The sequence below is a fragment of the Lucilia sericata genome, unplaced genomic scaffold, assembly GCF_015586225.1.
Source record: "Lucilia sericata isolate MDLA Ls3-8-SP2 unplaced genomic scaffold, ASM1558622v1 Contig000501F_arrow, whole genome shotgun sequence".
In the NCBI taxonomy this organism is placed as follows: domain Eukaryota; kingdom Metazoa; phylum Arthropoda; class Insecta; order Diptera; family Calliphoridae; genus Lucilia; species Lucilia sericata.
The window spans coordinates 113,503-126,015 of NW_023994515.1; the positions used below are offsets into that span (position 1 = coordinate 113,503).

The 12,513-nt window shown below is 31.8% G+C and overlaps 1 protein-coding gene across 1 annotated transcript in view; it reads right to left on the reverse strand.

Annotated features, from left to right (window-relative positions):
- Nucleotides 1–12,513, reverse strand: part of LOC119605615 (cytochrome P450 307a1-like) — a 76,488-nt gene that overhangs the window by 41,580 nt on the left and 22,395 nt on the right. The gene's annotated exons all lie outside the window — the stretch shown is intronic.

Below are 12,513 nucleotides of genomic sequence, written 5' to 3' on the forward strand. Positions count from 1 at the left end.
ACGAAGCCTATTGAAAATGGTTAAAATCGGTCCATTATTTCACCTAGCCCCCATAGAACAGAACCCCCCGAAAAGGGCTTCTGAGCTCATAATTATGTTAAATATACAGATATATCGATAAAATACGGCACAACTAAGTTATGTGTGGTAAAAAGCTTTTATACACTAACACTTTTAAAGAAAATCATACTAATACATATTTAGAGTTAGGTTTTTTCCGGGAGAGTTGGCCTTCTACGGTAATATTCTATGTTATTCAATATCAGTTTTTTTTAGTAATTTTTTTTTTGAATCATTGACAATGTGTATGAGTATAAAACAAGTAAGAAAGTATAGTCGGGCGTGGCCGACCATATGATACCCTACACCAGTTATGAATATTAAATGTGATTTATTTTTCATAATAAAGCATTTATCTTCAATATTCCCTTGTTCCGATACATTTAAGCAATTTATGGATGAAAAACTAATTTTCTGAAAGAGGTTTTATATGGGGGCTAGGGGCAAATATGGACCAAGCCCGATAAAATTTTGTGAATATATTTATATTTACATAATATTTTATTGTGCTGAATTTCATCGTGATATTTGTGTTTATAAGTTAATTTGGGACATTGAAGTAATTTTCTGAAGGGGACTTTGTATGGGAGCTAGGGTCAAATGGGGCCCGATCTTTATGAAATTTGGCAGCGTCATCAAGACTTCTATAAAACTTAGTTGTGCCGTATTTTATCGATATATCTGTATATTTAACATAATTATGAGCTCAGAAGCCCTTTTCGGGGGTTCTGTTCTATGGGGGCTAGGTGAAATAATGGACCGATTTTAACCATTTTCAATAGGCTTCGTCCTGCCAAATTTGTGCGTGCCAAATTTCATCCAATTATCTTTAGAATTGCGACCTGTACCTTGCGCACAAGGTTTACATGGACAGCCAGCCAGCCGGACGGACGGACATAGCTTAATCGATTCAGAAAACGATTCTAAGCCGATTGGTATACTGTAAGGTGGGTCTAGGACGAATATTTTTGTATGTTACAAACATCAGCACAAATCCGCTAAAGTGGTGTAGGGTATAATTACGTTTTGTTTTTATTCCAAAACAAAAAATAGTTTTATTCAAAAATTTGAATAAAACACGTTTGATTGTACTATTCACAATCATTGAAATGAAGTGTTTGCCAGAACGATTTTGATTTTATTCAATATTGAGTTTTATTGAAAGACTAAATATGATTAAATATTTTATTATATGATTCAGTCAAGAAAAAAGGTGATTTTTGCAGTTCTCTGATGGGAATATGGTTTTTAGTGTAGCAAAGCACACGGGGTAAGCTAGTTTTTAATAAACATTTTGAGACAAAAAGTGGACACTGAAAATTTTAAGATATATGTTTTTTACATTTTTATAAAAAACTAACTATATCCAGTGTGCTTTGCTACCCTAAAGCAATATGAATAAAAACCCCACTTAACGATTTGGAAGATTCATACTACAATGTTTTCCACATATACAATTTTTATATATGAGAGATGCCACGCAAATTATTGCAAGTTCGCCAATTTTTCCGAACGTTAATTAAGATTTTAATGCAATCTATGAAAAATTTTTATAATCTAATAGTTTACCAGATGTACGAAATTTTGTATTTAATTCATATGGGTGGTGCCAAGCCCCTCCAGATAAAAGTCCGCCCTTTTTTCTCCAAAATGTTCTGATGAATGTTAAAGTTTTTCGTGAAAATTTTGAAGAATCTAGTTTAGTTTCCCAGATAAACGAAATTCTGTAATTAATTCATATGGGAGGTGCCAAGCCCCCATTAAAAAGTAGCCTATAACCTCTTCCAGATATACAGGAATACACTGAGAAAATTTCAAGAAAATCGGTTCAGCCGTTTAGTAGTCTATAAACCTTGTTTTTTGTTCATAAATAAAATTAAAAAAAAAAAAACAGGTAAAAAGTAAATTTATGTTTTCCAATTGAAAATAGAGATTGTGTAGAATGGGAAAACCAAGAAAAAATATTAAAATAAAAATTTTGGTGCATTTGTTGTTGCATTTTATTATTTTTCATCAAAATTTGCACGTCAATAAAGTATTTTGCATATTAAAATTTCCAGTTAATTTCGTTGGGTTTTTAAAATTATTTTTTAATTGCTTTTTGGAATTTATTGTTTTATTGTTAAAAGGACACGTGTTAAGTATTTTTCAATTGTAATTTTCAAAAATCATATCCTTATTGTGTGAAACTAGTTATTGTGTGAAACTAGTTATTTGCGTTAAAAATGTTTAAAGGGAAATAACGAGGCAATTCCAATATAAAAAAAGTTTAGATTTTTAGAACAAGTATAAATCAATGAAATTCAATTATGAGATGTTTAATCAATCATAAAAAATATAAAATATAGAAATTGATGAAATAACATAAAGAACAAAACTTTTGTTTCCGTATTGAGGATACTAACATTTATGCATATGACAGACGGACATAGCTTAATCAACTCCGCTACCTATAAGTATCCAGAATATATATACTTTATGGAGTCGGAAAATTATATTATAGTAATTACAAACGGAATGACAAACTTATATATACTCTTCTCACGAAGGTGAAGGGTATAAAAATGAATTTCAATTATGAAATTGCTCATATTAATTTAATAATTAAATTACATATTTCAATTAATTTGTTATATAATAATTTGTTACATATTTTGAATTTGTCATTCCGTTTGTAACACATCGAAAGATTAATCATTGACCCACAAAATTATATACATATGTGTACTCTAGGTCCCCTTCAGAAAATGATTTTCAAGCTCATTACTGGCTTAAAAATTTTATTAGGATCAGTCCATAATTGACCATATACCCTATATAAGGTACCCTTCAGGAAATTACTTTAACGCTCATTACTGCGATGAATTTTAAACGTACAAAATTTTGTGAGAATCGGTCCATAATTAACCCCAACCCCATATAATATCCACTTCAGAAAATGATTTTGCTGCTCATTACTGGTGCAATGATGAAAATCGACGTGTTTTATACTAACCGAAATCTCCCTAACAAATTGTATGATTATCGTTCCCCCACTAACCCTGCCACTCATATAAGGTCCCCTTCTTTGACTTTAAGTCTCATCACTGGCTTAAAAATACGAGTATAGCGAAATTAGATCAACTTCTATGTACAAAACTTTATGAGGATCGGTCCTTGATTGACCCTATACCCATTAATTAAAAATCCGGCGATGAAATCCGACACAAACACTATAAGTTTAAAACCAACCGAAATTTGTGTTCTAAATTTTATAAGGATCAATTCATAACACGGTATGACAAAATTACAAAAAACCAATACACTCATCGCGAGACCTAGTGAATTTTGTAAGTCTAGTAGAGTAGATAAGAGTCTTCAATATACCCTAAAATCGAAAGATATTGGACAGTTTTGGTAGACAGTTAAATGATAACTGCAGGTGGTGAAAATATTTTTAAACTGTCTCGGAAAAAGTTTCTTTTGTACTTTTCAAAAAGTACACACACTTTTATATTTTTTAAAGAAATGTGTAAAATAAATACAAATTTTTATATTTTTAAAATGTTTCTACAATTCAAGATCATTTTTTATTTTAGCTCATACTTTTATGAATAAAAAAAGATATGAAACGTTGAAATCAGATAAAAACTGGCAATAGAATTTTTTCGTAAAAACAAAAATTTACCAAATCTCTCATTTCTAAAGTAAATTGAAGATTATAAAAATGGTAAAATGATCTACCCATCTAGGTCTATAAAAAGCATTATATCGCGTAATGAGTGTTTTCGAATGTCACACAGTGTAATTGGCCTTCCCCCATATAACCTCACTTCCAGAAAAAAGTTTATGGTTAGAAAAATTAGATCAACATTTTTTTTTAGTTTTTATATATTTTAATATGAAACAGCTCGGTCAATAATTGACTTAAGCCCTCATTAAAAGTAATATTCCAAATATCACTCTGATGTTTACATTAATCTCGATTGTAAAATTCAACATAAATCTAATAAATGACAATAATAAAAGGACTGATTCATAAATATCAAAGTTTATTTATAGGGTAGTTTTCGTATTTATGATTTGATGGTGAGTATTAAGATTCGGCACACCCGAATTTTATAACACTCTTACTTGTTTAATTAATTTAAATATATCCCCAACTGAAATTTCGCTAAATATCAACAAAAATAATATTTAAACTAAATATCAACAAAATAATTAAATTTATAAATATATGCACAAAACTCTCATATAATGTTTGTAATATTTATAAACGTGTGTTCCTGAAGCACGCAGAAAAAACTGAAAATGCGTTTTAATTATCAAATTAAAGGTACAGGACCAATGTTGAGCTCAAAAACATATACAGTGAATCAACTATGTTTTTTGTTTGTTTAAGAGAATTTTGTTTTTTGTTCATAAATAAAATTAAAAAAAACAGGTAAAAAGTAAATTTATGTTTTCCAATTGAAAATAGAGATTGTGTAGAATGGGAAAACCAAGAAAAAAATATTAAAATAAAAATTTTGGTGCATTTGTTGTTGCATTTTATTATTTTTCATCAGAATTTGCACGTCAATAAAGTATTTTGCATATTGAAATTTCCAGTTAATTTCGTTGTTTTGGTTTTTCATATTATTTTTTAATTGCTTTTTGGAATTTATTGTTTTATTGTTAAAAGGACACGTGTTAAGTATTTTTCAATTGTAATTTTCAAAAATCATATCCTTATTGTGTGAAACTGTGTAGTTATTTGCATTAAAAATGTTTAAAGGGAAATAATGAGGCAATTACAATATAAAAAATTAGTTTAGATTTTTAGAACAAGTATAAATCAATGAAATTCAATTATGAGATGTTTAATCAACCATTAAAAAATATAGACATTGATGAAATAACACAAATAATTATTAAAAAAACGCACTGAGTTGTCTTTCAAAATCTTTAACTTACAAAGGAGAGCGACTTGAATCCAAGCAAAAACCATTGAAGTCAGTGATGCCAAGTGTAGGGATTTTTCCCTTTTTGTAGGGATTTTTTTCAAAAATTTCACGTGTAGGGAAAAAGGGAAAGATTTCTTACTATTGTCAAATTGTAGGGATTTTTCAATTTCATAGTTTTTAACAACTAAAAATATACCCTTTCATGTATTAAACTTTAAAATTAAAAATGAAATCAGTTTTAAGTGTATCGTTAGTAAAAATTCCGCTTGTAATTTCTACAATATATGTACCTACATATCGCTACAAGACTGGCATAATCCAAAATTCGGGTTTCTTGAACTGAGGTCTACAAAACATGCGACATACTAAAATATTTCATATAGATTTAATGTTCTGAAAATTTATAAAAGTAAACCGCAAAAAGAAAACGCAAAAGTAAACGCGAAAGTAAACCTTAAAAAAACATAAAATAAATTTTTAACATCGAATCGTGATACTGCCATAAATCTATCAATTGTCTTGTTTTTTTAATCTTAACTGAAGAGTCAGGCTTGGAAGATTTGTATTATGTAAAATTAAAAGAAAAAAAATTTAAATTCTAAAAATTTCATTCCTAAAAATTAAAAAAAAAATACATATATGTATATGTATATTATAAAACGGAGCTAATATTTAAGTTTTTTATGTTATTTTTGTATTTTTTTAAGATAAACTTGGAAAAATGTAGTGTAGGGAAAAATGTAGGGAAAATAAAAAGTGGGTGTAGGGAAAAAAGGGATTTTTTCTCATAAGCGTAGGGATTTCTGAAAAAAATCTCCTGGCATCACTGATTGAAGTCCTCATGTATCTTCTCCATATACGAACTTAAAAGAACACTATGTTTAAATTTAGACCTCTAAACAAACCTTAGGTTGCTGGAAAACAATATAAAGTGAACTATCGTGTGGTACGGAAAAATAATTAATTTAGATATTTACACCTAAGATCCACAAAAGCAATATTTTTCAGCTAATACATACTCTTATATATAGTTAGAAAAATCAAGAATAACTATAAAAATCCAACTACGCCTACTGTATTTTTTTCATAAAATAAAGCATTCAAAATATGAGGTAGAAAATCAAGATTCTAGCATGTAATAGTTCTATAGTGGTATACGGTGTTATCCCCATACTTAGAGTGGCTAGGATGGTACTTAGTGTTAGCTTTATTGAATAAGAATCAATATTATACAATTCTTAATAAAATTCACACAGTACTTCTTAAATAGATGGGGTTTCCGTAATGTAGTTTTTGTTTATCAATACAAAATGACCAAAAACTCAGATTATTTTTGTTATAATCTATAGATTTATACCCCACTAAAATTTTTTTCTAGGTCCAAATCCATTGATTTCCTAATATATCTTGTGTCCAATTCAAAAAAACGATAGATTTCATGTTAAGTCAAATATTGAAAAATTCTTATAGATATATAGGATAATAAATCGGTTAAGAAATGTCCAAAACAAACTAATATATAGGAGTAATAAAAATATTAAATTTTATAAAATAATGCAGCAATATTAAAAAAATTAACAAAAAACCTATCAAAAATCTCGTTAATTAATATCACGATTTTACTTTTTATTGTAGAAAATTAAAATATAAGATATTCTTTAAAAAATACAACAAATTGCTTTATTTTGCTAAAAATAATTGTTCAGATAAAGTTTTTTCTTAAAATTTATAAAATTTTACATAGGCAAATTGATTCACTGTATATGTATGCATATAAACATACAAACACACATGCAGTTTAATATATGTACATTGTACATAGATATAGATTAGATAAGCCGCAAAAAATTATGTATATTATGTCTGCTCAATAACAAATAATTGTTACAAATTGTTTTTTTTTTTCAATACAAATTTCAAATATTTTTGTGAAAATTTGTAACAATTAGTAACAACCATAGAAAAATAAATAGAACTGTTACTGACAGTAAGAAATATTACTCTTTCACATGTACAGGTTCTGTGTAAATTTAATACACTTGTTTGAGTATTTTTATTTTTGTTTACATAAAATAACAAAAATATGAAAGCACAAAATGTATCCGATTAAATCATACCCTTCTACCACAGGGTATACAGAGGCGTCACGAGCAAAAAACTATTTCCCTCTCTTTCGCACAAAACGAATTCAATAATTTTTTTAGCTGTATTTTATATACCTCTTCTCACCAAACAATTTCAAAATCAAACAAAAGCTGATTTTAGACTTTTTTAAATGTCAAAAGTGACACCTCTGTATACTTTGTGCTTCTACATTGCGAGAAAGTTGCAATAAGTTATATAGTAGTTTTACGTCCGTCCAGTTAGCAACGAAAAATAGCAACGGCAGAGAAAATTTTGGGAATTAAGTGGCAACACCACAGGGGAAAAATAAATTGCTTAGCTAATAAAAAATACCATGGAAAACTCAATGGAAAGAGATGGGAAACACAAAATGGAATCAAGACTATATATAATCTTGGAACTATAATTCCTTGTAAAATTAGATTCCTCTAAAAATCGTTGCTGGTGAACTGTATAGGATCTAGCGAGTGTCGCGCCAAAAACTCCTTGGAATATGGTAGGAGACATGGTAAGGATTGAAAAAATCCTTCCGTGCAAAAAATCGGTGGAGCAGATCCTTGGAAAATTGGCTTCCTCCAAAATGGTCAGTAAAATCGTTGCTGGTAAACTATATAGGATCTAGCGAGTGTCGCGCCAAAAACTCCTTGGAATATGGTAGGAGACATGGTAAGGATTGAAAAAATCCTTCCGTGCAAAAAATCGGTAGAGCAGATCCTTGGAAAATTGGCTTCCTCCAAAATGGTCAGTAAAATCGTTGCTGGTAAACTATATAGAATCTAGCGAGTGTCGCGCCAAAAACTCTTTGGAATATGGTAGGAGGATTGAAAAAATCCTTCCGTGCAAAAAATCGGTAGAGCAGATCCTTGGAAAATTGGCTTCTTCCAAAATGGTCAGTAAAATCGTTGCTGGTGAACTATATAGGATCTAGCGAGTGTCGCGCCAAAAACTCCCTGGAATATGGTAGGAGACATGGTAAGGATTGAAAAAATCCTTCCGTGCAAAAAATCGGTAGAGCAGATCCTTGGAAAATTGGCTTCCTCCAAAATGGTCAGTAAAATCGTTGCTGGTGAACTGTATAGGATCTAGCGAGTGTCGCGCCAAAAACTCCTTTGATTATGGTAGGAGACATGGTAAGGATTGAAAAAATCCTTCCGTGCAAAAAATCGGTAGAGCAGATCCTTGGATAATTGGCTTCTTCCAAAATGGTCAGTAAAATCGTTGCTGGTGAACTATACAGGTTCTAAGAAGTGTCGCGCCAAAAACTCCTTGGAATATGGTAGGAGACATGGTAAGGATTGAAAAAATCCTTCCGTGCAAAAAATCGGTAGAGCAGATCCTTGGAAAATTGGCTTCCTCCAAAATGGTCAGTAAAATCGTTGCTAGTAAACTATGTAGGATCTAGCAAGTGTCGCGCCAAAAACTCCTTGGAATATGGTAGGAGACATGGTAAGGATTGAAAAAATCCTTCCGTGCAAAAAATCGGTAGAGCAGATCCTTGGAAAATTGGCTTCCTCCAAAATGGTCAGTAAAATCGTTGCTGGTGAACTGTATTGGATCTAGCGAGTGTCGCGCCAAAAACTCCTTGGATTATGGTAGGAGACATGGTAAGGATTGAAAAAATCCTTCCGTGCAAAAAATCGGTAGAGCAGATCCTTGGAAAATTGGCTTCTTCCAAAATGGTCAGTAAAATGGTTGCTGGTGAACTGTATAGGATCTAGCGAGTGTCGCGCCAAAAACTCCTTGGAATATGGTAGGAGACATGGTAAGGATTGAAAAAATCCTTCCGTGCAAAAAATCGGTAGAGCAGATCCTTGGAAAATTGGCTTCCTCCAAAATGGTCAGTAAAATCGTTGCTGGTGAACTGTATAGGATCTAGCGAGATTCGCGCCAAAAACTCCTTGGAATATGGTAGGAGACATGGTAAGGATTGAAAAAATCCTTCCTTGCAAAAAATCGGTAGAGCAGATCCTTGGAAAATTGGCTTCCTCCAAAATGGTCAGTAAAATAGTTGTTGGTGAACTGTATAGGATCTAGCGAGTGTCGCGCCAAAAACTCCTTGGAATATGGTAGGAGACATGGTAAGGATTAAAAAATTTTTTCCGTGCAAAAAATCGGTAGAGCAGATCCTTGGAAAATTGGTTTTCTCCAAAATGGTCAGTAAAATCGTTGCTGGTAAACTATATAGGATCTAGCGAGTGTCGCGCCAAAAACTCCTTGGATTATGGTAGGAGACATGGTAAGGATTGAAAAAATCCTTCCGTGCAAAAAATCGGTAGAGCAGATCCTTGGAAAATTGGCTTCTTCCAAAATGGTCAGTAAAATCGTTGCTGGTGAACTATATAGGATCTAGCGAGTGTCGCGCCAGAAACTCCTTGGAATATGGTAGGAGACATGGTAAGGATTGCAAAAATCTTTCCGTGCAAAAAATCGGTATAGCAGATCCTTCCAAAATTGGCTTCCTCCAAAATGGTCAGTAAAATCGTTGCTGGTAAACTATATAGGATCTAGCGAGTGTCGCGCCAAAAACTCCTTGGAATATGGTAGGAGACATGGTAAGGATTGAAAAAATCCTTCCGTGCAAAAAATCGGTAGAGCAGATCCTTGGAAAATTGGCTTCCTCCAAAATGGTCAGTAAAATCGTTGCTGGTAAACTATATAGGATCTAGCGAGTGTCGCGCCAAAAACTCCTTGGATTATGGTAGGAGACATGGTAAGGATTGAAAAAATCCTTCCGTGCAAAAAATCGGTAGAGCAGATCCTTGGAAAATTGGCTTCTTCCAAAATGGTCAGTAAAATCGTTGCTGGTGAACTGTATAGGATCTAGCGAGAGTCGTGCCAAAAACTCCTTGGAATATGGTAGGAGACATGGTAAGGATTGAAAAAATCCTTCCTTGCAAAAAATCGGTAGAGCAGATCCTTGGAAAATTAGCTTCCTCCAAAATGGTCAGTAAAATAGTTGCTGGTGAACTGTATAGGATCTAGCGAGTGTCGCGCCAAAAACTCCTTGGAATATGGTAGGAGACATGGTAAGGATTAAAAAAATCCTTCCGTGCAAAAAATCGGTAGAGCAGATCCTTGGAAAATTGGCTTTCTCCAAAATGGTCAGTAAAATCGTTGCTGGTAAACTATATAGGATCTAGCGAGTGTCGCGCCAAAAACTCCTTGGAATATGGTAGGAGACATGGTAAGGATTGAAAAAATCCTTCCGTGCAAAAAATCGGTAGAGCAGATCCTTGGAAAATTGGCTTCTTCCAAAATGGTCAGTAAAATCGTTGCTGGTGAACTATATAGGATCTAGCGATTGTCGCGCCAAAAACTCCTTGGAATATGGTAGGAGACATGGTAAGGATTGAAAAAATCTTTCCGTGCAAAAAATCGGTATAGCAGATCCTTCCAAAATTGGCTTCCTCCAAAATGGTCAGTAAAATCGTTGCTGGTAAACTATATAGGATCTAGCGAGTGTCGCGCCAAAAACTCCTTGGAATATGGTAGGAGACATGGTAAGGATTGAAAAAATCCTTCCGTGCAAAAAATCGGTAGAGCAGATCCTTGGAAAATTAGATTCCTCCAAAATGGTCAGTAAAATTGTTGCTGGTAAAATATACAGGTTCTAAGAAGTGTCGCGCAAAATACTCCTTGGAATATGAATTAAAATATTAAGGATTTAAAAATCCTTCCGTGCAATATATCTACCGACTAGATACTTGGGAAGGTGGAAAGTCGATAAGTTAAAATTGTGAAAGTCGAAGAGTCGACTTTTCATGCATATACTGCAAAACGTCGAAAGTCGATGTTTTATTTTAATTATGTAAGCTGCAGCGTCGTATTTTTTAGTATTACTTAAGAAAAAACAGAGTTGCAACCATTTAGATTTTGAGAAGATTTTGCCGAAATCTACTTACGAAGTATATTTTGTTTGGTATGGGAAATCTAGTTAAAATCAAATAGATTTGGCTCGAAATCTCATAAATGCTAGATTTCATAGTTGTGTAAATGGGTTATTACCAGGGCAACCAAAAATATGCTCTAAAAAAAGTGTTTTATGTGTATAAAAAATGCTCTTAAAAACTAAAAATATGCTCTAAAAATATACAAAATATGCACTTAAAATTTCCCATTTTCCAAATGAAAACACCGTTTTTACCATTTTTGATACCATATATAAGCGGGAAGAATCATTCATTTATAAAATCCGTTATGTTATCTGAAAGTCTAATTTGTCGACTTAAAAAAAGTTTAACCTCCGTCATATATCCATGTTTCTTCGAGATATGTTAACCTAAAGCTTGGAACAACCATAAACTTACAAAAACTCAAGGTTGCCTTTATTCTATGACAAACTTATTTGTTTCAATTTTTTAAACTTTTATTTTACTCCCGTATTCAGTATCTCGGACGGAAATTTTATTTTCAATATTAATATGAAAAGCACTCAAAAATATTTAATAACTGAGTAATTTTCATACAAATTTTAAAAATAAAATGTCCGTCTAATATACTGAATACGGGGGTTAAAGCCGACAGATTGAACTTTCGAATCACATAACGGATTTTATAAATGAAGGTGTCTTCCCTCTTTTATAAGGTTTTAAATATGGCCAAAAAACAGGATTTTTCAGTTTTTAGGACACGATGTGACAAAGAAATTGGATTCAGATTAAGCGATGCTAATAATTCAGAAAAGTAAACTTTGGTCTTTTGGTTTCTCTTCCAAATTTTGCCGACCTGTATAATTTTCTAGGAAAGGATTTAGATGCCTAATTCTTTTGCTTTACATTCCATTGATTTAATTTCTAAAATAAACTTTTATATATGAAAGACAAACAGGTAAAAAATATATAGTCGGGCATGACCGACCATATGATAACCTACACCAGTGAGTAGGTTAATATTTAAACAATTTGTTGACTTTCTGATGGGGACTTTGTATGGGGGCAAGGATGAAATAAGGCCCAAACATTACGACAATTGTAAGTAACATTTAGACTTAAACGCAACTAAGTTCTGTCGATTTTTGTAGAGATACAGAAACATTTAACATAATTTTGAGCTCGAGAGGCCAATTCGAGGGGTACGGTTGTAGACCGATTTCAACCATTTTAAACAATCTTCATTCTTGTGTCATCAAAAAGTAATTTAACTTTATGAATTTATTTTTAGGGAATGGGTTTAAAATTTTATTTACCCCATTATTACAACTTGGCAATAACTAAAGGTAGGATTTTATAATGCAGATAATTCATTTCTAGTCATTTGAATTGTACTTTAGTTAAAGGACATCGGTAAAGCACACGGAGACCTTTCCGCCAGCTTACCTTCCCGTATACATATATTAACGAGATACAAATTATAAAATTATACAAGTTATAAAATCCTATCTTTAGTTATTGCCAAGTTATAATAA